General features: G+C 47.1%; 1 protein-coding gene across 2 annotated transcripts in view; it reads left to right on the forward strand.

Annotated features, from left to right (window-relative positions):
- The first annotated feature begins 11,141 nt into the window (after window positions 1-11,141).
- Window positions 11,142-20,624, forward strand: part of VRK1 (VRK serine/threonine kinase 1) — a 71,346-nt gene continuing 61,863 nt past the window's right edge. For both annotated transcript variants that reach the window (XM_024568294.4, XM_024568295.4), the window contains exon 1: window positions 11,142-11,255. The gene's annotated coding sequence lies outside the window, so the exon portion shown is untranslated. The remainder of the gene's footprint in view (window positions 11,256-20,624) is intronic.

Here is a 20,624-nt window from a genome sequence, read left to right on the forward strand (position 1 = left end):
GGGAATGCAGTTGAAATTATATGGCGGGAATGCATTTTTAATCAAATGTCTTTACTAATAAAAATATATTAATGCATTATAGTGTGTAGGCTTTGGTGAGTTAGCCATTCCAGCCCATTCACTTCTTCATTCAACAAATATGTACGGGACTGTGCACCCAGCACCGTGCAAGCTTTCTGCTCTTACGGATCTCAGTCCAGTGCGGGAGACCAACAGATGAACGGGCAATGACATTGGACGTTGAGTTTGGTGGTGAGCGCTTTAAAAGGAAAAAGGCAGCGGTTGGGAGCCTGGGCTCTGCAGCCAGAGCCCCGCGGTTGAGTCCCAGCCTTGCCGCTCATTAGCTGTGCACTCAAGACCAGCTGCTGACATAGTGGGCCTCTACTTCTTGGTTCCCTCATCCTAGGACATATCCTTCCCTCTTAAGTCCTGGTGTTTGGGGAGTTTTGTGGACAGCCTGAGACATAGATCCAGCTCCGCTAAGCTGGCAGGGCTCAGACTCCAGCACAGCCTCCCCTGCAGCAGGCGGTGGCTACAGCCTCCACCTGCCTTTCAGCCCTCTGGTTGTTTTTGTCTTTGGCTGCTTGAAGTCTTGCTCGTGTGGGTGCAATTCTTTCATCGGCCACGGGCTTCAGGGGTGGTTAGATGGAGGCTTTAGGGCTGTCCCTATAATGCCCTCCTTCCTGGAATCCCCACCTCCCCAAATTCAAATAGCTTTGGCTGTTCACACTACGTCTTTTGGCTTCTCGGGCTAATAAGGTTGCCACATTCTTCTTGAGTTCGAGCCATGGTATAGCATGGCAAGTGGCCCGGGGAGTGTCCTCTGGGGAAAAGTCAGGTAAATATGGATATCCCACAGTATGACTCTTCCTTTCAAGGCCAAAACCCCTTCCGCTTCTGCCTGCCCTTGGCTCCTGTCCAGAGGGAGGTTAGTGTGATGTCAGCTCTTCACCAGAACCCTCTGGCTTCTTTTTAAAGCTACACTCACTCCTCAGGGTAGTTCGTCTATTCTCATAGACAACCAGTCCTCACTTCTAACAAGCCAGCCCTATGCTGATGATCCCCAAGTCTTATCTCCACCCTCTGAAATCTGTACATTTGAACGTGAGGGTAGAGAACAGGGCCTTGAAGACTCAGAAGTTGGACCTGAAGATGATGTGCCAGAGAAAGGTCCTGCAGGAGAGCTTTCAGAAAAGGAAACAGACCCGAGGCTAGAGCAGTTCCAGAGGCCAGGAGGGAAGTGATTGGAGCAGAGGGCAATGGGCAACTGGGTTGAGGAGGCCAGCAAGATAAGAACGGTGGCCATTGTAACCAGTAACACATGGTCACTGGGGACCAGAGCAAGAGTGCTTTTGGTGGCATGAAGAAGGCGGACAGCACATTGGAGAGGTTGAAGAAGCAAAGACATAGATGGAGACAAAGATGTAGAGCGAGGGGCAGCAGCTAGAGAAGGTGCCATCCACGAGACAGGGGCGGCTTTTCACAATCTCTCAAGCCCAAGCTGCTTTCATCCTCCATGCCTTTGCATGTGCCGGCCCCCTGCCAGGAATGCCCTTCCCATCCCCGTCCACTTGGTTCACATGCATTCATCCTTCAGAACTCCACTTGAGGGTCCAGCCTCACCCACCAACCCACTGCCCCTGCTTGGTTAGGCCTCTGTCCGCCTGTTTCCCTCCGTCACAGCTATTGGGGTTTAGGAACTCAAGTAACCAACACTTCATCTCCTTCCCTTTGAGTTTTCAAATAAATTGCAATACAGACGTAGAAGGAAACAGGTGAATATCTGAATGTCAAGCTCATAATTGGTAAAGCTGGATAGGAGAACATGGCTTGACCTGTGGCCCAATGGTTTTCCCTAGATTTCAACTTGACTCCCCTGAGCAAGTCATATACAGCCAGATGCAATGAGGGTCTCTGCCCCATGCTTGTGAGACTTAACAGAGTGGTCTTTGCTTCCAGACCTGAGTCAGGAAGGCAGGATTTGTCCTGACCCCAGCTTTGACAGAGAGAGATGGAGACAGACAGACAGACAGACACTTGCCTCCATGCTGAGTTCTGCCTGCCAGTCTTCCAATCAGACAAGTCACTTCATATTTGGGAGGAGTGAGGAGGAGAAGGGCTGAAATTCATTTTTAATAATGCTCCCCCAGGGCGTGGAAGAGAATAGTCCAGTGGGAACTGGAGGGTGGAGACAGCAATCCCCCCTGCCCCACAGTGCAACCATCCCCATCCTGTAGTTGTCCCTTTGTGTCCATCTGCCCCAATAGAGCGTGGCCTCCAGAGATGGCAATCTTGTCTGGCTCATCCCCATCCTGAGAAGCCAGCGCTGTGCCAGGGGCAAAGTAGGTGCTCATTAAACTCTCTTTCAACAGTAAATGAATAAACTTCGCATCAAACTAGTGGATGCATCAAAGGGCTGTGTGGTGTGTCTTAAATCCTCTTAAAGCTGCTTGACAGATGTTAAAACACCTGAGGCCTTATCTCTAAGACCAATGACAGAAGAAAGAATGATCAGGTTCACAAATTAGCCTTTGGTTTATATTTTAATTCCCAAAGATAAATGTTACATCAGTTAAATCATGCTTTACGCCACTATCGCAGGTGTTAGCTTATAAAAATATTGGCTGAGCTCAGCTCCCCGGTGTGAAATGCAAATCCGGAGAAATTCAAACATACTGGTGAATTACAGCCTGGGTTTCTTTTATTAATGGTCACTAATGTCTGCCATCAAGCCACACCTGTTAGAGGCCAAACACTTGGCTTGTTGGCTTGAATTGCATACACTTTACCAACTTGCTGATTATTCATTCTCTCTCAAGGTGTTAGATAGAGACATCTATGCAGGGAAGAGGGGAAATGTCCACTTATCTAGTTTCCTTAGGCAGCGAGGAGCTGTCAGGTGGTGGAGGCAGACAGTCCCGGGTATAAAACCCCATTCTGTCATTGTTAGGTGGCGGTAGTCACGCCTGCCTTTCAGGGCTGAGAATGAGGCTTGGAGAAGTCAGCCCCTCCCGAGCCCGCCCATCACACAAGCACAACACGTGCGCCTTCCTGTCCCTTTGTTGTTTTCTAGGAATTCTGTCCATCTCGTTAACATTTGAAGGTGCAGCTGCACCCACATCTCTCCCTCTGTTCACGCTTTTGGCCTCTTAGGAGGTGCCCTCTGGACCGAGGGACAGAAGAAAGGGCTCCTGGCCTGGGGCACAGCCAGGTGGCAGCAAGAAGTCGGTGCTCAAGAGAGGTGGATGGGGAGTAGGCTAAGCCTCTCGGGTCGGGGGGCAGGGTGGGGGCGGTGTTGGGGGGTGGGGATTGGCTCACGCGAGAGCCGCGCTGCTCCGTGGCTGTAGGTCTGGTCACCACGTGCACCGGCTTGCTGGGGCTGCCATAACAAAGCACCACAGACCAGGGGCCTCAACAGCAGAAATTCATTTTTCTGAAAGCCCAAGATCAAGGTGTTGGCAAGACCCTTTTCTTCTGAGGCCCTCTCCCTGCATCTGTACACGGTCTTCTCTCCGTGTGTATCTCTGTCCATGTTCTCTTCCTGCGAGATCAGGTTAAGGTTCACCCGAACAGCCTTATTTTAATTAGTCTCCTCTGTAATGACCCTGTCTGTAATGTAGTCCCATTCTGAGGTACTGGATGTCAGGACTCCAACATACGAACTTTGAACTTTTGGGGGGTGCACAACCCAGCCCGTAACACATGGGAGCAGAGTAAGCAACCCAGAGCCTGGGAGACAAGGTGAGCCCCCTACTCTGAGCTACATCAGATCTGTCCCCTACGGGGTTCCATCGTCACCACTGTCTGGGACTGGTCTTGGTGGGGTAGGGAAGGGGCAGGGAACACAAAGGGCCCTTCTCAGAGACAGCTTGGACCTTCCCCATTTGGCTTCCCTCTTCCTTCTCCCCTCCCAGCACCCCCAGTCTTAGACCAGACGGCAGTCTGCTGGAACTTCCACTGTGCCCTGGCCTTTCCTTAAGACCTTGACTTCTGAGACTCAGAAGCCCAGGCTTTTGACTCACAAACCGCCCTGAATTACATTGCTTCTGCCATGGGTTTCAAAAGTGTATCTGAAACTGTGAAAGCTGAGAATCGCCCTCTTTGTTCACTGGTTCCCATCCGTGTGGCATTCCTCCTCTGAGGCACTGGGCTGGGATCCTGCCTTTGTGACCGGAACTGGGGAGGAAGCACAGGCTGCAGAGAAATTGACAGGAGGAGGGAGAGGGGTATAAAGAGCTTCATTAACAAAACGTAGCCCCCTGCACTCTGCCTGCTCAACCTCTGCCTCACTACCCCTGAGCTTGACACTGGCCTCAGAGCCCAGCGTTCTGAAGATCAGGGCCACGTGCTATTTCCATTGTTTAATCCCAGGTTCCCTTTGACGTGAACGCAGAGTGTAATCGCTGGCATAGTGCAGCTGGGTTCAAGTCCTGGCTGCACCATTGATTAGCTTATGACTTTGGGCATGTTGCCGAAGCACTCCAAGGCTCAATTTCCTCACCTGCAACATGGGCTAATTTAGGGACGTACCTCACAGAACAGCTGGGAAAACCAAGGGAGATACTAGATGTAAAATACTTAGGGCCATGCCTGGCACATGATAACTGCTGAAATATGTCGATTATTATTTTAAAATATATTCCTATAGACTGATAGGTTATGGGGTTGGTTAAAACCGGGCGGCGGTGATGGCGGTGATGTGTGAAAAACAGGGAAAAATGCGTTTCCACGCAGGGACTATATTTGGCAACAAGTCTCTCCCATTCTCTTGTGATAAGAGGGTTTTGTTTTGCTCCGAGCCCCTTTGAGTCCCGTAATGATGCTTATATATAGTGCCTTTTGTCCCAGAGTCTTGGAGCAGCTCTGAAAACAAAACATGAGAGTTGGGTGGTGGCAAAAATAAAAGCAACAATTTGCTTTTGTCTTTGGAAAAGCTTCCCTTCCTTTCCTCATTTGCAACTTGGCAGTTGGATGTGAACATGCATGTAGATTTGACCTGAGTCTTTGGCCAACCACGGACAGAATGTGAGGACAACCACCGCGGCTGGGCTGCTGGAGATGGACTGAGAGGCAGAACTCGTGCTGTTTAGAAGGAGAAACGGGAGGGGTGAGCAGCAGGAGGCGGAAACTACCTTTCTGAGTGTCTGAGAACTTTTCACATGCAACCTTGTTTAACCCCCAAATCTGCAAATGTGTGCAGGTGAGGAGGGAGGCTCAGTGAGGTTCATCATTCCTACAAGGTGGCACAGCAGTGAGGAGGTGGAAGGGCGTTCCAGGCCTGTCTCATGCCTGACACCCAAGCACCTATCCCACTACCACACTGCTTCTCACTTTCCCTAGGGACGTTTGTCTTCACTTTCAAAGTGGGTGGAGTGGGAGGAAGGAGGAAAGGTCCGTGCCTGCGGGAGTTTGGGAGTTGGACCCAGTCTGCGGGGCGGCAGGTGGCACGCGGAGGAGAGGTAACCTGGTGGGCTGTTCTCATGAGCCAAGCACGAGGTGTCCCAGAGCGTCATCGGATCTGAGAGTCCATGGGCTGTACCCCACGATTAGAGCCCCGCTATTTTATGTTACTCATAAGGAAGAAATAAAATCACCACTAAATATAGTTGGTGTTGATTGGAAGGTATATCTGAACTTTAGTGACGTAAAAAGGTAAAAAGCTTGCACGTTACAACAGAGATGTCCTATATCAAGGACAGTTTAACACAGGATGCAATAGCATTCTAGGTATTTTAAGCACAGAATGATTTACTACAGAGAGTTAAGTACTTACAAAACCGCTGCAGGGCTGGGCTGGCAGGGAACCCACAGAAGGACTGCAGACGGGCCTTACGGGGGAAGCTGCCAGCTCTGCCACAGTAGAAAGGGGGAAGGAGGAGGAGGCTGCCGTCGGGATTAGAGGGTTTAGGAACACTGTGGAGGTTCTGGGTAACTGTACCAATAGAGGGGACACAGTCCACCACCCTCACTTTGACACCAACCGCATGTTGGGGGGGGTCCCCAAACCACCCTCAGTTTTTATAACTCACGAGGAGGACTCACAGAATTCTCTGAAGGCTGTTATGTTCGTGGGTGTGGTTTATTGTGGGGGAAGAAGACAGTTCAAACTGGCCGAGAGGAGATGCAGAGGACTGACGGGTTCCAAATGTGGAGCTTCAATTGTCCTCTGTCCATGGAGCTAATGCCAGCATTACTCTCCCAGTACCAGTGTGTGACAGCACGCGTGGAGTGTTGCCAACCCAGCACCTGAGCCTCAGTGTCCTGAGTTTTTACTGGGGCTTCATCACAAGGGTGTGATTGATTGCCAAGGGGCTGATCTCAATCTCTAGTCCTTCACAGGTTGACTGATACTGCGTGACTCAAAGCACCGCAAATTGCATCGTTGGTCCTTCTGGCACGACCAGCCCCCGCCTTAAATCATATTGGTGACTCAAGGCTCCCAGGCAAGCAAAGATACTCCTAGTAGGCATGACATTCCTTGGTCTTAGAGACCACCTCCCAGAAGCTGAGGACAAAGGCCAGAGCTCTTTTGCAGCAAGGTTAAATTCTTTGCTACACAAACTCCCAACTGTACCTGCCCCCAGGGATCAGGAAGCTGCTACAGCCACCAATACCACTGCCTTCTGAGCAGTGGGCCGGGCTGCAGAAAAACCCCACAGCTCTGCAATGGCACTGACACCTCGTTCTGCCCGTCACATTTTCCTTGAGGAGTCTAACGGATGGAACTTGATTTGCATCCAGAGCCTTAGGCACTGGGGTGTCTGGGAAATGCAGGCTTTAGCTCTGCAGCCTCTGCAGTAGGAAGGGAGAGGACGAGGGAGTAGAAACGAGCGCTGAGTGTCCGTAGACCAGATCTGCCAATCCTCTTGCCACGTGGGCAGAAAGCGGCCCATCCTCAGACGGCTCCCATCACCCTCGGCTCAGAGAGCTTCAGCAGCACACTGTGAAGCAATTCAGTGATTCTTGGAGGTGCACATGTTACTTCTTGTCATACCGTGAATTTCTCAGCACTTGGGAAGACAAATAACGACGGCGTCTTGAGAACAAGCTCAGTAGATACAAATACATGAAGTGTTGGGCACTGATAGACAGTGGCTAAACGTTTGGTCTTCTGTGTCAGTCAAGACCTGGGCTTAAGCCCAAACTGTATCTCTCATGTACTAGCTGTGTGACCTTGAACCAGATACTAACCTTCTCTGAGCTCTAGTTTCCTTATCTCTGCAGTGGGGAGGGCATAATATCAAACTTTAAGTGTTGCTGTGAAGATTTCTTGAAATTTCATTTGTAAACTCTTAGCACAGTTCCTGGAAAATGCTTACTAAAACTTAAAAAATAGAAGCTGCCATTATCATCATCACCATCGATGTCATCGTTATCAGAATGAAGAAAAGGAGAAGGAGGCCACTTTTTCCTAAAACTTTAAAGTCCCGATCATTCACTTCTGACCTCAGGATAATCTATAATTGTCCATTATAACGTCATTAAATCTAAAAGGACCTATTGCTGAGATTAGGTCAGCAGAGTATGTGGGTTGGTGTTGCTGTGTGAAGCCTGGCAGAACGACTTGCTCTTTTTCCTGTACCCTCACTGCACAGTCTGTGCCTTCACCTAGCTCTTCTCTCGTGACCGTTTCCACCATCAGCAGCTGTGATGGGCATTGGGGTGGCCTGGAGTCAGACAGCTCTACTGGTCACTGCAGTGTGTCCTTGAGCAAATCAGTCCAACTCTCTGGGGCTTTGTCTCCTCGTGTGGACACTGAGCTTCTCAAAGTCACATGAGATGGTTTTCCCAACACAGAAGTGCTCACAAAAATCACAGTGATAGAATCAACAGACATGTCTGCCTCTCCTGCCGGATTATAAATCTGTTAAGGACCCTGTGACAGGCACATGGTAGATGCTCAGAAATCCTTTCTGAAATGAAAATAAGGGCTCTGGGCACCTGGGAGGAGGTAAGGCATCAAAAGGGGATAGAGGAGCAGAACCAGAGGTGGGGGCCTCAGAAGACACTTGAATACATTCTGCTTCTCATCTCTCTCCCGTTTCCCTCTTCCCAGGAGGTAATACTTCCTTGGGTGGTTGTTGTTGGATTGCCGACACTGCGTAATGACACGCTAGTTTTTGTTCCTGGGAGATCAAAGTTCTTCTTATACATTAGCTCAACTACCTCCCATTAGCCTGGGGAGGCAGAGGACTGGTTGGTCTGGGATGATTGTTCCCATTCTACAGATGAAAGCAGCAAGGCCAAGGACTCATGAACTGACTCATGCGTGGAGCCAGCGTCCTGGGTAGCCTGCCAGGGCAGTGTTGTTTGCTAGTGACAGTCATGTTTGTTTGAACATCACAGACTGAGTTTCTGCCGTGGTCCAGACTGTACCAACCTCCTCACCCTGTCCCAAACTTCCCTGTGTTATTGTGACTTTTCTGTGTCTTTGTGTGGGGTCACCTGGGTTGGAGGAGCTTCTGGAAATAAAAAAGGGCAAATCAGCACAGATCCTATGTATGGAGTTTTAGCTGGTCTGCTCTTGCTAGGTGGCTGCAAACTTTTATTCCTTGGGTTGAACCCACTCATGGGCCACCTTGTTTTATCCACGATGATCCATCAGCCAGGAAACCCATTACCTGACTATGACAGTATTTACAGACCTCTATCACAGCACTGAAATTATTTCTTTCTGAGAAGTCGTCTCATGAACTGAAGTCACACATAAAGAGGCAGTAGAAACAATATTTAGGAGCAGATTCAGGGGACCTGGAATCATTTAAACTCTTTCAGATTTTTTTCCTTTTAAGAATTGAGATACTATATGTGAAAAAGCATAGTAGGGCCTCCTTAAACATTAGGGTAACCAGAGTCCACAGAGGTTAGTGCAATCCCTGGCTCACAGTAGGTGCTCAGTAAACATTTGCTTGGCCTGTAGCGACATTTTTGAAGATGGGGCAGGACTATATTCATGAATCTGTCCTTCCTGGTTTAATTCTTAACTTCTAAAGCCCAGCCACACAGCAAGTCCTCCCTGATCGGCCTTCTGCACAACACAGACCTTCATGCCAAGCTGTCAACTCATCTAAATTCGTTGAGGATCTCCTATGTCCCAGAGTTGTATCCTCGCCTACAGCACTTCAGACACGCTGTTTCCGTGATGGTAGCTCGCACTGGTGTCCTGCCATATTCTGCACGGGTAAGACATTTCAGCATGTGTGGGTGGTATTGGAGGTGTTGACACCTGCCTTGGAACATTGGTGCATTTAAGCAGCGTTTAACAGTAAGCCATCTGGCTGAGGGTGAGGGAGCCCTGAACTCCAGCATAAGTACATTCCATTCTTACCTTGGGATACTTCGTGCACTGCCTCTGATTTAATGGTGCTTTAAGGTCAGCCAATCGTCAGCCCAGAGTGAAAGCCGGGACAGTTTTCTGCATGTGTACAGTGAGGTTAAGGGAACATGGTCACAATGTGACAGCTAAGTTCTGTTCCAAGGCTTCTTAGCATGTGTGTGGGTGTGGGCGCGTGTGTGTACACATGGGTGTAGAATGTCTTTCTCTCATTGGATTCGGACCACAGAGTCTTGCTGGGGAATTCCACACCCATTAGATGTGTGAGTCCTGAGACCCCTGTGCAGACAAATGTCCATCATGTGCTCACTTTGTGGATGTGTTTCCATCAGGGTCTCAACAGGAAGCAGACGACACATCTGAAAGAGGATAATTTGAGGTAGGGTTGTGTGCAATGAGACTATTATCAAAGGTGTGGGGGTGGAAACCACAGGAATAGAAGAGGAACTTGAGTTTCAGCAGCATCCCGCAGTTTTTCATTTGAAGATCTGAGGCACAAAGGGAGGGAGGGGCTGTCACTGCAAGCTGGAGTGAGAGCCAGGGAACAGGAGCCTTCAGCTAAGGGACCTGACCAGCTGGAGGTGACCTTGCCAATGAACATCGGAGGGAACACCTACCCTCAGCAACCTTTGTCTTTCTGTGCAATGTTGTGGGGATGGGGTTCCCCGCTGGTGGAGGTGGGGGGCATGCTGGTGAGGGCATCTGGAGGGGCAAATGTAAGTCATCACGGACAATGCTGCACGGTCCAATGGACAGAGCGACTCAGGTTTTGTGGGGACTAAGGCTCACACAATGTTGGAGGCCTTCTTTAAGAAAACGATACAAAAATATCCTACATGGCAAATATGAAAACCAAAACCAACCAACCAAACAAACCCCAAACGAACCCAAACAATGATGTAACTTCATTGTTAAGGCCCTTCCCGGGGCTTTTTGGAAGGGACCTGTACAAGTGAGGCTTCATTGTAGATCTCCCTTTGCCTATGGCTTTGGAGGTTTTGACAGAACAGTGTTCCAGTCCCCAATAAGCTTACAGTCTCCTGCGTGATGGAGGCTTGGGCAACTGATTGTAAGTACAAAGCAAACTGTGGCATAAGAGGATTATAGATAAAATACTAGGGAAGGTTAGGTGGACATTGAAAAAGGCTTTGAAAGGCAGGATTTAGACACACGACAATGGGTAGGCAGAGTAATATACATAATACTATCTACTGTTGGTCACCTACTATGCCCAAAGCACTGTCTATAGATTATTTATTGGATCCTGATGGAAACAGGAAACCAAGACTCCTAGGTGTTAAAACTTAGGTCACAGAGCTACAATGTGAAAGAGCCAGGGTTTGAACTAATGGCTGGGCTGTTTCCTTCCAGAGGCAGCCCTTGTACACCGCGGCACAAGCATTCCAGGGCGCTGCAACAGCCGTGAGAAAACCCAAGTTCAAGTTAGGGAGGCAGAGGAGATAGTCAGCCAATGGGAACATGGACTACTTTTACATCTTACTCGTTGTCTACACTTAGTTAATAGTGAAGCCACTGCGAACACTGACAATAATTATTTTGCTGGTTACGGCCTTGAGGCTTACAGCCTCTGAGCAGGACTGACTCAGAGCATGTAAACCACATTTCCAAAGGCCCGAGGGACTGTGAGCCTCTTTGGACTGCGAAAGACTCCACTTCCCAGCATGCAGTGGGAGCGCGGGCCCAGGGCTCCCGGCATTCCGAGGGAGGCAGCAGAGCCGGAGCAGGCTCCTCCCTGCTCCGCGTGGTTCTCGCCCGCCCCGCCTCTCCCGCTCGCCGCCGAGCCAATGGGAAAGCTGCATACTGCAGAGTGCGACGGGGCCGGCGTCATTGCGGAGTTGCGTGTTGGCGAAAGCGGCGGGAAGTTCGTACTAGGAAGAAGGCGACGGTTCTGCGGCTCCGGGTAGGGAGGCTGCGGGCGGCGCAGTCCGAGAGCGCGGGCGCGGAGCCGGGGCCACGCAGCAGGCTCCCGGGTGCTGGCCCGGCGTCAGGCAGCCGGGCGGCCGTGACCTCGGGCGGCCGCGAGGGCCGTGGGCGGCGCGGCGCGCGCGTCCTCTCCAGCTTGGTGTCCCGGAGTCCCGGCGGCGGCCCCGGGCTGCCCGCAGGGGCCTGGCAGGCGCCCAGGCTGGCCCCCACGCTTAGTGGCGCGTTCTGGACGGCATCTTGGCGCGGCCTCTCCTGGGTTCTCGGGGCGGGTCTGAGAGATGGAGTCTGTGCCAGCCTGGACCGATGAGGTTCCTCTGCTGTCACGGGGCTGACGTGCTGGAGAGTAAAGAGAATAGATGCAATACGGTCATTTGCAGGTGCCGAAAAGCTCCTTTAAACCGAGGACAGGCGATTGTGGGCCCGGGTGGTGGGGCCGAGGTGGGGTATCTCGGAGCAGGTGACGTTTGACTTGAGACCTGAGAGGGAAGAAGGAGCCGTCCCCCTGGATAGTTTTCAGGACCTCACCTGTGCCTACCTGTCCCCACCTGTCCCGCCCGGGTGAGAGCTTGCACTTGAGGGTCTGGCGCCAGGCTGCAGAGACCTGAGGGGTTTCACGAGGGATTTGCGGGCCCCTCTGACAGTTCCTCTTCTGACCTTTTATCTCCTTAGCCGGCAGGGTGGCACCCTTTGCTGATGCACCTGTCTTAAAGGGCAACGAACAATTTTTCCTGCCATCCGGAGAGCTTTTGGGCCGCGGTCTCATACGCTTAGGTGACTTAGTTAACCTCAACATACAGCACCAGAGTCTCTGGGTAGAGAGAGAGAGACAGACAGACAGACAAACTAGGTTCCTATTCAGGTCACCCATTTTTCTAACTTTATCAAGTCAACCATTTTTGTCTTTCTTCCTAGCGGCTATTCCATTCCCTCCCCATCTCCCTTTTTTCGGTAGAACTGGAAATAGCGGTTTTGCTATTGAGAGGGTGGTGCTTTTAGGGAACTGTTGCGGAGCGTCTTTCATTAGTTTCCTTTCTCTTTTTTAAAACCGGAATTGCCCATCTGTTGAGTCTGAAATTTGCAAGAGTAAAAAAAAAAATGGAGAGCAGCATTTCATTTTTAAGAGTTCAGAGTAAAGACACCTTACTTTTTATGGCATGCTGAGCATGATACTTTTGGGGGAGAATTTAATCAATTTTAGAGGGAAGCAACGGTTCTTTATATAATCATTTTATTCAGGTTATGATTGTGCTTGTTCAAAATGGCAGGTAGTAATCGGAGTTAAATTTCTGGGTAGATAAGGTTATGTTCATCTGCCACCTCCAGAAGGGAATGTAACCCAAGTAGCTCTGTCTGCTGAAGCTATCACATGGTTTTCCTGTGCATCTCAGCATTGCTGATCACATTCTGGGCTAATACAGTAAAACAACTTGAGTTTGATAACAATAAACTTGTGATCAGCATTACTGTCAAATTAGTACCAGTATGTAGAGCAAATGGTATCCAGTTTGTAGTGTGATGGCTTCCTGTGTTCAGTGCTGCAGAAATTATGAGAGGGTATTTGTTAAACAAATGAGGTAATGGAGTAATGTGTCAAGTATAGAACCTGGCAGGTGGTCAGGTAGTGAGTGCCCAGGAAATGGTGATACAAAAAGCTTACCGGTTTCATTCCAGGATGCAAGTGTAGAGTTTAAAAATAACAGCGATGCATCCAAAATGTTGACAGCGCCCAAAACGAAGTTTTTTGAATAGGCCAGCTATTTTTTTTTAAAAAGAACTAATGTGAAATAATGATAAATATATAAATGAATGTCTCAGATGTCTAAAAGAAAAAACAAGATTTTTATTTTGACAACTGTGTTTTTTTGCCTTAAAGCCATTCCTACTAAGATATAACTTACTATGCATAGAATTTTTATTTAAAGAATAAAACTTACTGAAAATGAAGCAAAACTTCATAGTTTACCTTATATCAAATGAAGGATGACTCCTGAATTCATACAAATGTGCAAACACTGATATCTTCATATACCAGGCAGTGAACTTAATGGGAATTACATTCTGCTTCTGTGTGTGTGTGTGTGTGTGTGTGTGTGTGTGTGTGGCTTGCAGGAAAATTGGTCTTGATGGGTTTTGAGAATGTATTGGTCACTGAGTAGGACTGGAGAATGTTTTTCAGACTGGTTGGAAATTTGACTAGCCCGCTGAGGTTATTTTCAGTGTGAGCAGAAAGGGACTCCTCCAGTCACCGGGGTCACGTGCCTGTTGTGTGTCAGGAACTGCTAGGTGTGGTCTCTGCTGGCTCTTCTGGCGTTTTGTTGAGCAAGTTTTCTTTGTTTTAAATTAACAGAGGTCACTCTTTTTTACTTCAGTTGTCTAGCATCCAGCACACAAGGAGTCAGTAAATGTGTAGGGTTCATTTAAAAACTGTATTATTACTGATAAAATAGAGCGAATAAGGCATTTTTGATCAGGATGTAAGGTTAATTTAGAAAGATGACAGAATCCTGACAAAGCACCCAGCTGGGTGGTGTAACCAGGATGTGTTTGTACTCTAGAGTACGTTAGGCTCTTTTGACCAAAACTTCACTTACTGGCCATTGTAAAGATGCATAGAAGGTTGTGTCCTGTATGCCTACCTCCTACCCGCCCCCTCTTGCCCCTCGCCCCGGGCTCCTGAATGTATTCAAGTACTTAGCATTCTGAGGTTGCTGTTTTGTGTTCATTTATTTATTTTTTAAAGGTTTTATTTATTTTAGAGAGAGGGGAAGGGACGGAGAAAGAGGGAGAGAAACATCGATTGAACCTGCGACCCAGGCATGTTCCCTGACCCAGAATGAACTGGGGACCTTTCACTTTGTGGGATGACGCCAAATCAACTGAGCCACACTGGCCAGGGCTGAGGTTGCTGTTTTGTAGTAATCATGCACTTTCCCAATTACTCCTGCTCCACCTCTCCCAATGTTGTAAATCTTTGCACTCAAATGCAAGCATGTTCATTATTCTTGTTCTGAATGATGTATGCGCAACACTTAAAAAAAAGCGCTCTCTAGAGAGATATGAGGTGTACCCTTCCCCCGATAGGAATTAGATTTTTAATATTCACCAATAAATACTAATGACAAGAAACTACTTTAATAATGTTCTTCAGTAAACTTATTAAGAATTTTATTAGCCACAGCATCAACTTTGTCAGCTGGGAAAAATACATTGTGAGTCATATTATTTATTTAGTCCTCACGAAGGTACAGGGATTTTCATGATTCTTTGCAGTAACTCCTATCTGTCCACGGGCCTGTGGCCCATAGGAAGAAGGGAACCAGTGCTCTAGGATTTGAAATGATAGACACTCCTCACACTGGCTAGTACTTAGGATGAATATTAAACACACACTGAAATGTTTATCAGTAAGCCACACAAGTGGGAAGATATACTAGACAGAAGTCATATAATTAAATTGCAAATTACTTTGAGATTTGGGAGTGTTCTGTTATATACTTTTTTTTATTCCCACCGAAATTTAGGATTTTTTTAAAATCACAGATGCAGACAACAAACCAAGTAGAATTAGCAGTGCCTACAACTTGGTCACCAATTGAAACCATGGATATGTTTTATATCACTTTACTATTATTGTAGGAATCTTGAAATATTTACTCACCAGTCATACACTTTTTGAGCAAATGCCTACTTTATTGGAAGGACTCGTTTGTCTTGTGGAACTCAAGTGTCTGGAACAGTACAGTTGGTCCCTCAAGGGACTAAATGAGAACTGGAAAGTCACTGGGAACAAGGAATGCACCATCCCGCTCTGTTGGGGGCTTTAGAATGTCTTTCTGTGCGTTCATTTGATTTTCCTCGCAGACTGGCATTCTCGCTGCTGTCCTCATGTGGGCAGATAGCTTTGCTCTAGACCCTGCTCCTAGTTTCAGGAACCCAGAAGAGACTGTTATCTATCTGAATGCCTAGATGACTCCAGCTTTATTTCAGGTTAATTACTTTCCTCAAGTTGTTTTTCCAAGTAACAGCTGATCAAATGTTGTTTGATGGTACTGTGTCTAAATGCATTGTGATCACATTTCAGAGTTCGAAGTGCTACAAATGACTGTTACACTTTCGGTCTTCATAGACTGTCTGGAAGATAGAAACTTTTTCTAATGCCAGTGTTGCTTTTTTCCACCTTTCATTGCAATTTACTATATGATATGGCAACAGAGCCATCAATATACAGATTATATCATAAATTCTTTGAGGTAATAAAGCAGTCTCTTTGTGAGTCAGGAAAAAGGTTTAAAAATTTATTTTTTAAAAACATCAGGTTATAACATTTAAGGCTCAATTTTGTTGTTTTTTACAGACTTTTAGAAAATATTTTAGAAACTGTGACTTTCAGATTTATATTACCTCACACATTGCTGGTGGGAATGTAAAATGGTACAGCCGCTCTGGAAATTAGTTTGGCAGTTTCTTAAAAAGATAAACATACACTTCACATACAACCCAGCAGTGCACGCCTGGATATTCATTCTAGAAGGGGAAAGGCTTTTATTAATACTAAGCCCTGTACATGATGTTCGTGGGGTTTTGTCTGTAACGGCCAGAAACCAGGAAAAAGCACCCTTGTCCTCCGGTGTGGGTCAGTGGTTAAGGAAAATGTGGACTAGCCATAAAATGAGGCACAGCTCATAAAACAAAAGGAGCAGACTAGACACATGCATCAGTTTGGGTGGAGCCGAAGGGCATTGTACTGAGTGAAAAAAGTCAATTTCAGAAGGTTGTGAGATTGTGCGATTACATGTGTATCACATTCTTGAAGTGACAAGGTTATGGAGACGGAGAACAGGTTTGTTTTTGCCCGGTCAGGGCTGGGGGTGGGGTGTACCTGTGAAAGGGTAGCACACGGGAGCTGCTTCTGGGTCACAGAACAGTTCTGCATCCTACTTGTTGTGATGGTTACATGAGGTTTTACACGTGATGAAATTCCTTAGACCTGTGCACAACACGAACAAAAAGAATGTAAAAACTGGAATTAAGTAAGTGGTGTAATTACTAATGCAGTATCAGTGCAGTGTCCTGGCTTTGGCACCTGTGCTGTGCTTGTCCCTGGATGTCTTCACCACGGTTCATTGAACCATTCGCCCGCTGATGGACATGCGGGTGGTTTCTAGGTTTCGGCTGTTGCCAGTGAAGCTGCCATGAAGACTCACGTACAGGTTTTCGTGTGAGTATGTCTTTGTTTTTCAAGGGCAAGTGCCCAGCAGTGCGGATGCTGGGTCGCAGGGTAGGTGGTTGTGTTTACCTTACTGAGAAACTCTTGCTTTCCTAGAATAGCTGTACCGTTTTGCAGTCCTGTCATCACTGTATGAGTTGTTCGGTTTCCCCAGGTCTTTGTCCGCACCCGGTGTGGGTGAGAGTTTTTGTTAACTGTTACAGTAGGCGTGTAGTGGTGTCTGATCGTGGCTTTAATTTTTATTCCCTAACAGCTAATGAGGTCACACATTTTCATGTGCTCACTTGCCATTAATATCTTATTCGGTGACTTGTCTGTTCGGATCGCGTGCCCACTTTGTAACTGGATTGTTTTCTTACCGTTGAGTTGAGTGTCCTTCATGCGTTCTCAGTACACGGCTGTGCCGGACCCATGGATTGCAAACGTAATCTCAGTCTGCGTCTGTCTTTTCATCCTCTCGCGGTGTCTTCTGCAGCACGGAAGTTTTTAGTTGTGGTGCAGTCTGACTCGTCTGATGTGCGGGTTAATTTTTCGGTGTCCTGCGTCTCGGAACTCTCTGCCTGACCTCCATCAGGAAGATGTTCTCCTGTGTCTCTTCTGTGTGCTTTTCACCTTCATGTCTTACATTTCGATTAGGACCATTTTGGGTTCATTTTTACATAGGATGTGGGGTTTAGGTCTTGGTTTTTTCTTTTCATGTTGCCTGTGGGTGTCCAGCTATTCCAGAATCATTTATCGAAAAGATTATCCTCTCTTGGCAAAATTATCTTACTTAACCTTTAGAAAAAACAAAATCAGTTGGCCACACACTGTAAACTGCATACAGAGTGAAGACAGAAAATGAGTAAGCCATTAAGTATGAAAATTAACACAGATTTATGAAGGTATGACATGGCCCGAGTCTTGGTAAAAGTAAGTGCACCGTATTTGCTGTATAATGTGTGCCTGCGTTTTTGTGTGCACTGGGCATGGGATTATAATACCCATGGCGTGATCATTATACCATGTGTAATGCGCATCCTTATTTTTCCCTAAAAAATCTGGGCAAAAAGGTGTGTGTTATACATGGCAAAATATGGTAGTTTTGAGAAGAAGTGGGGTAACGTTTAGGGAGTAGCTGAGCGAAGATAGGTCCTAGAGAAAATAAGTAAGAACTGGCTGTTACGGGGAGTCACTGACTGAAGGGGAGGGATTTGAAGGGAGGGGGTTGGGTCACGAGTATGGAAAACTGCTGGGTAGACAGCAGACTTTATCATCGGTTTCGGTGGCTACTAGGAAGGTGCAGAAGGTTCTTGAGCGGGAAAACAATACGGTAGAGATGATATTCAGGGTAAGGTGTTGGTGGGCCATGTGTGGGAGTAGTAGGTTGGTTGGACAAACAGGATGCAACCATGACCCTTAACTTGACTTACAACTTTGTGTAACATATGTTCTTCAGAAAGCTGAAAAGCTGGCGTCTCTTCCGAATATTAAGTCCCTAGTACTTTATAAAAGAATAATGGTAGATTGTAGACTTTGCCACTGTGTTCAGTGATGGATACTGAGAACTATACGGAACCTTCAAACTTCTTCATATTAGTGCTGCTTTTAGTAAGTTGTACATGTGGCAAGAAGAGTAGTTTAAAATTTTTTTTGGCTCATTATTCATGTGGATGACATTTCTTATCAGGCCTACCTAGTAAGGGTCCAAGAGGTGAGCAACTGAAATGATAAAAACAGGGTTGATAAATTGGTCCAAAGAGGAAAAGTTAATGGAATCACTTTTATTTATTATGGCAGAGCAGAGACTCGGGGGCTTTTTAATCAGTGTGCCCTGGTTCTTGTGTATGAAGAACTATGCAGAGAATGATGATGACCAGCTGTTCCTCAGCACCTCGGAGGACTGAGTAAGGACAAATGGCTCGGCCGGCAGCCCGCGGTTTTAGTCTCAGGGAAGCATGTTCAGGCAGCAAGGACAGTAGATACCTCAGGCCAGTGATCCGAGAAACCCTGACAGGTGGAAGGGGAGCCTGGACAGCTTCGAAGAACATTATAGCCGGGGCTGTGGTGGGCGACAGCCCCCGGGTCCTCATTTGTTGTGACTGAAAACACTCAAGTCTCTTTTTCTGAGTACCCACTTCACTTCTTGATTTCTTTCGCTGAACAAATTATCCTTTTTTTCTACTTATCTCTGGGAGTCTTGTTTGGTTTCTGCTTTCTTTTGTGCATTTAAATGATTATCTTGGAAATAGATTAGACTTCCGAAGTTTAAGAAGTAACCACTCAACAAGTAGAACCTATTCAATGTCAGATAGACTGCTAAGTGTCCAGGCATTTGTACTCTGTAATTTGGAGCACGGGGAGTGTATTACCCCGCTAAAATCAATGAAGACTTGTTGAGTAGAGGACTCTACCTGCGTGAGTGATCACCCTGCCATGGATTAATGGGAGGCTGGCAGTGTGAAAAGTTTTTGGAAACCGCTTATTTGTCCTCAAAGTACTGTTTTGGTTTGATTTAATTTTCTTAGTCTGATGTTTTTTTCTACCATTCTAGATCTTCTCCCCACTGAAATGTTGAATGACCAAGAATACTTCACTTTCGATTGCAAGCCTTCGGTATTGTCACAGAAAATTTGTTTTTCTGCAGAAGAGCAAGCTCGTACAGTGCTGTGCAAGCTGCCCATTTAAAACTATCATTGCTTGGCACCTATGCCCTAGTGACAGTTTGACCAACATGTGAGCAGGCACAGTGCCATCCTGACAGATGGGCGTGAGTGTCGGCAGCCAAGAAACAATGTGTCTGCATCCAGTGTGTTTGTTGAGGGCAGGATTCCCAGTCGGGGATGTTCAAACGTCTGTCCATCCCGAGCTTTCACGCCTGTGGATAACGGGATGTCATCATTAATCTCAGCCTCTGACTGAGAGTCCGTGGGTGCATAAGAGCTGCTTGGCTCGAGCGGAAGTGGGCAACTGGGGACAGTCAGGATAGTTGTTCTCTCTTCGTCACAGGTCGGCTTCAAATAATCCTTTCCCCTTCCTCCTAGCCAGCTAAGTTTGCAGTGAGTACAGACCTGTTCAGACTGTGTCCTGCTACTTTTAGAGTATGTACGGCTTTATTTGTTTTCTAGAGAGCAAAAGCTCTGAAAGTAATTTGATATTTATCGTTTGGACAGTGGTGTATACACTTGGAGTTACATAGATCTGAGTTCAGACATTGACTGCTGTATGACATTAGGGCAACCTGAGTTCACCTTCAGATCAAGGTGAAATAATACCTGTTTCATAGGGTAGCCGTGAGAATTAGTGTTAAGTGTGTGCATTAGTCACTTGATACAACGCCTGGCCCGCAGTCTGTATTCAGTAAATGTCTGTCATCACCGTCATCTTCACTTTACATCCCTGTCTTTCTCTGGAGAGTTATTTGAAACAGATAATGTGTGTTTTTTTTAAACTCATTTCCCATCTTTCTTGAAAGTCACGTCCTAGATATTATCACAGTATCTGGTCCATAACAGAGTGCTTCCCATGGCAGGGACCTCTGCCTCTAGCATTTTTCAGCCAGGAGGCTAGTGACATTTTAGGTTACTCTTTGTCCTGGAGGGTTTTCCGAATTTTAGGATGTTCAGCATCACCCCTGGCCAGGGGACAAAATCGTCTTCAGTTGAGAACCACTGCTCTAGAGACGCCTGTCCTGTTTTTAATAAAGTTTTGACTGTTAGTACGTTTTTGTGTTGAGTGGAAGTCTGCTTTCTTGTTTTCCCACCCAGTTCTCCCTTTTGGAGACACGTAGAACAAGCCGAGTCCCTCTTCCACACGTCGTTTCCAGTGTGTGAAGGTGGTTATCAGGTCTTCTCCCTGTTCCTGAACTGAAACATCTCCATCCGGTTGGTGAGCTCCTCCTTAGGAGGCATGATTTCTTGTCAGTTTACCACATTAGTGGCTTGCTTTGAGTCAGCTCCGTTTTTCATCTGTCATGCTTAGAACTGAATGCAGTACTTAGGCATGGCTCTTGTTCTAGATACAGCGCTTTTCTTCTGTGAATATGGGAGAGTATTACCTTTCTTCTGCATACCGTCTTAATATCAGCTGTATCCTTTTGACGAGCACATCGTTCAACCTGGAGTTGACTAAAACCTCTCG

Source organism: Desmodus rotundus, chromosome 7 (genome assembly GCF_022682495.2).
Source record: "Desmodus rotundus isolate HL8 chromosome 7, HLdesRot8A.1, whole genome shotgun sequence".
NCBI lineage: Eukaryota > Metazoa > Chordata > Mammalia > Chiroptera > Phyllostomidae > Desmodus > Desmodus rotundus.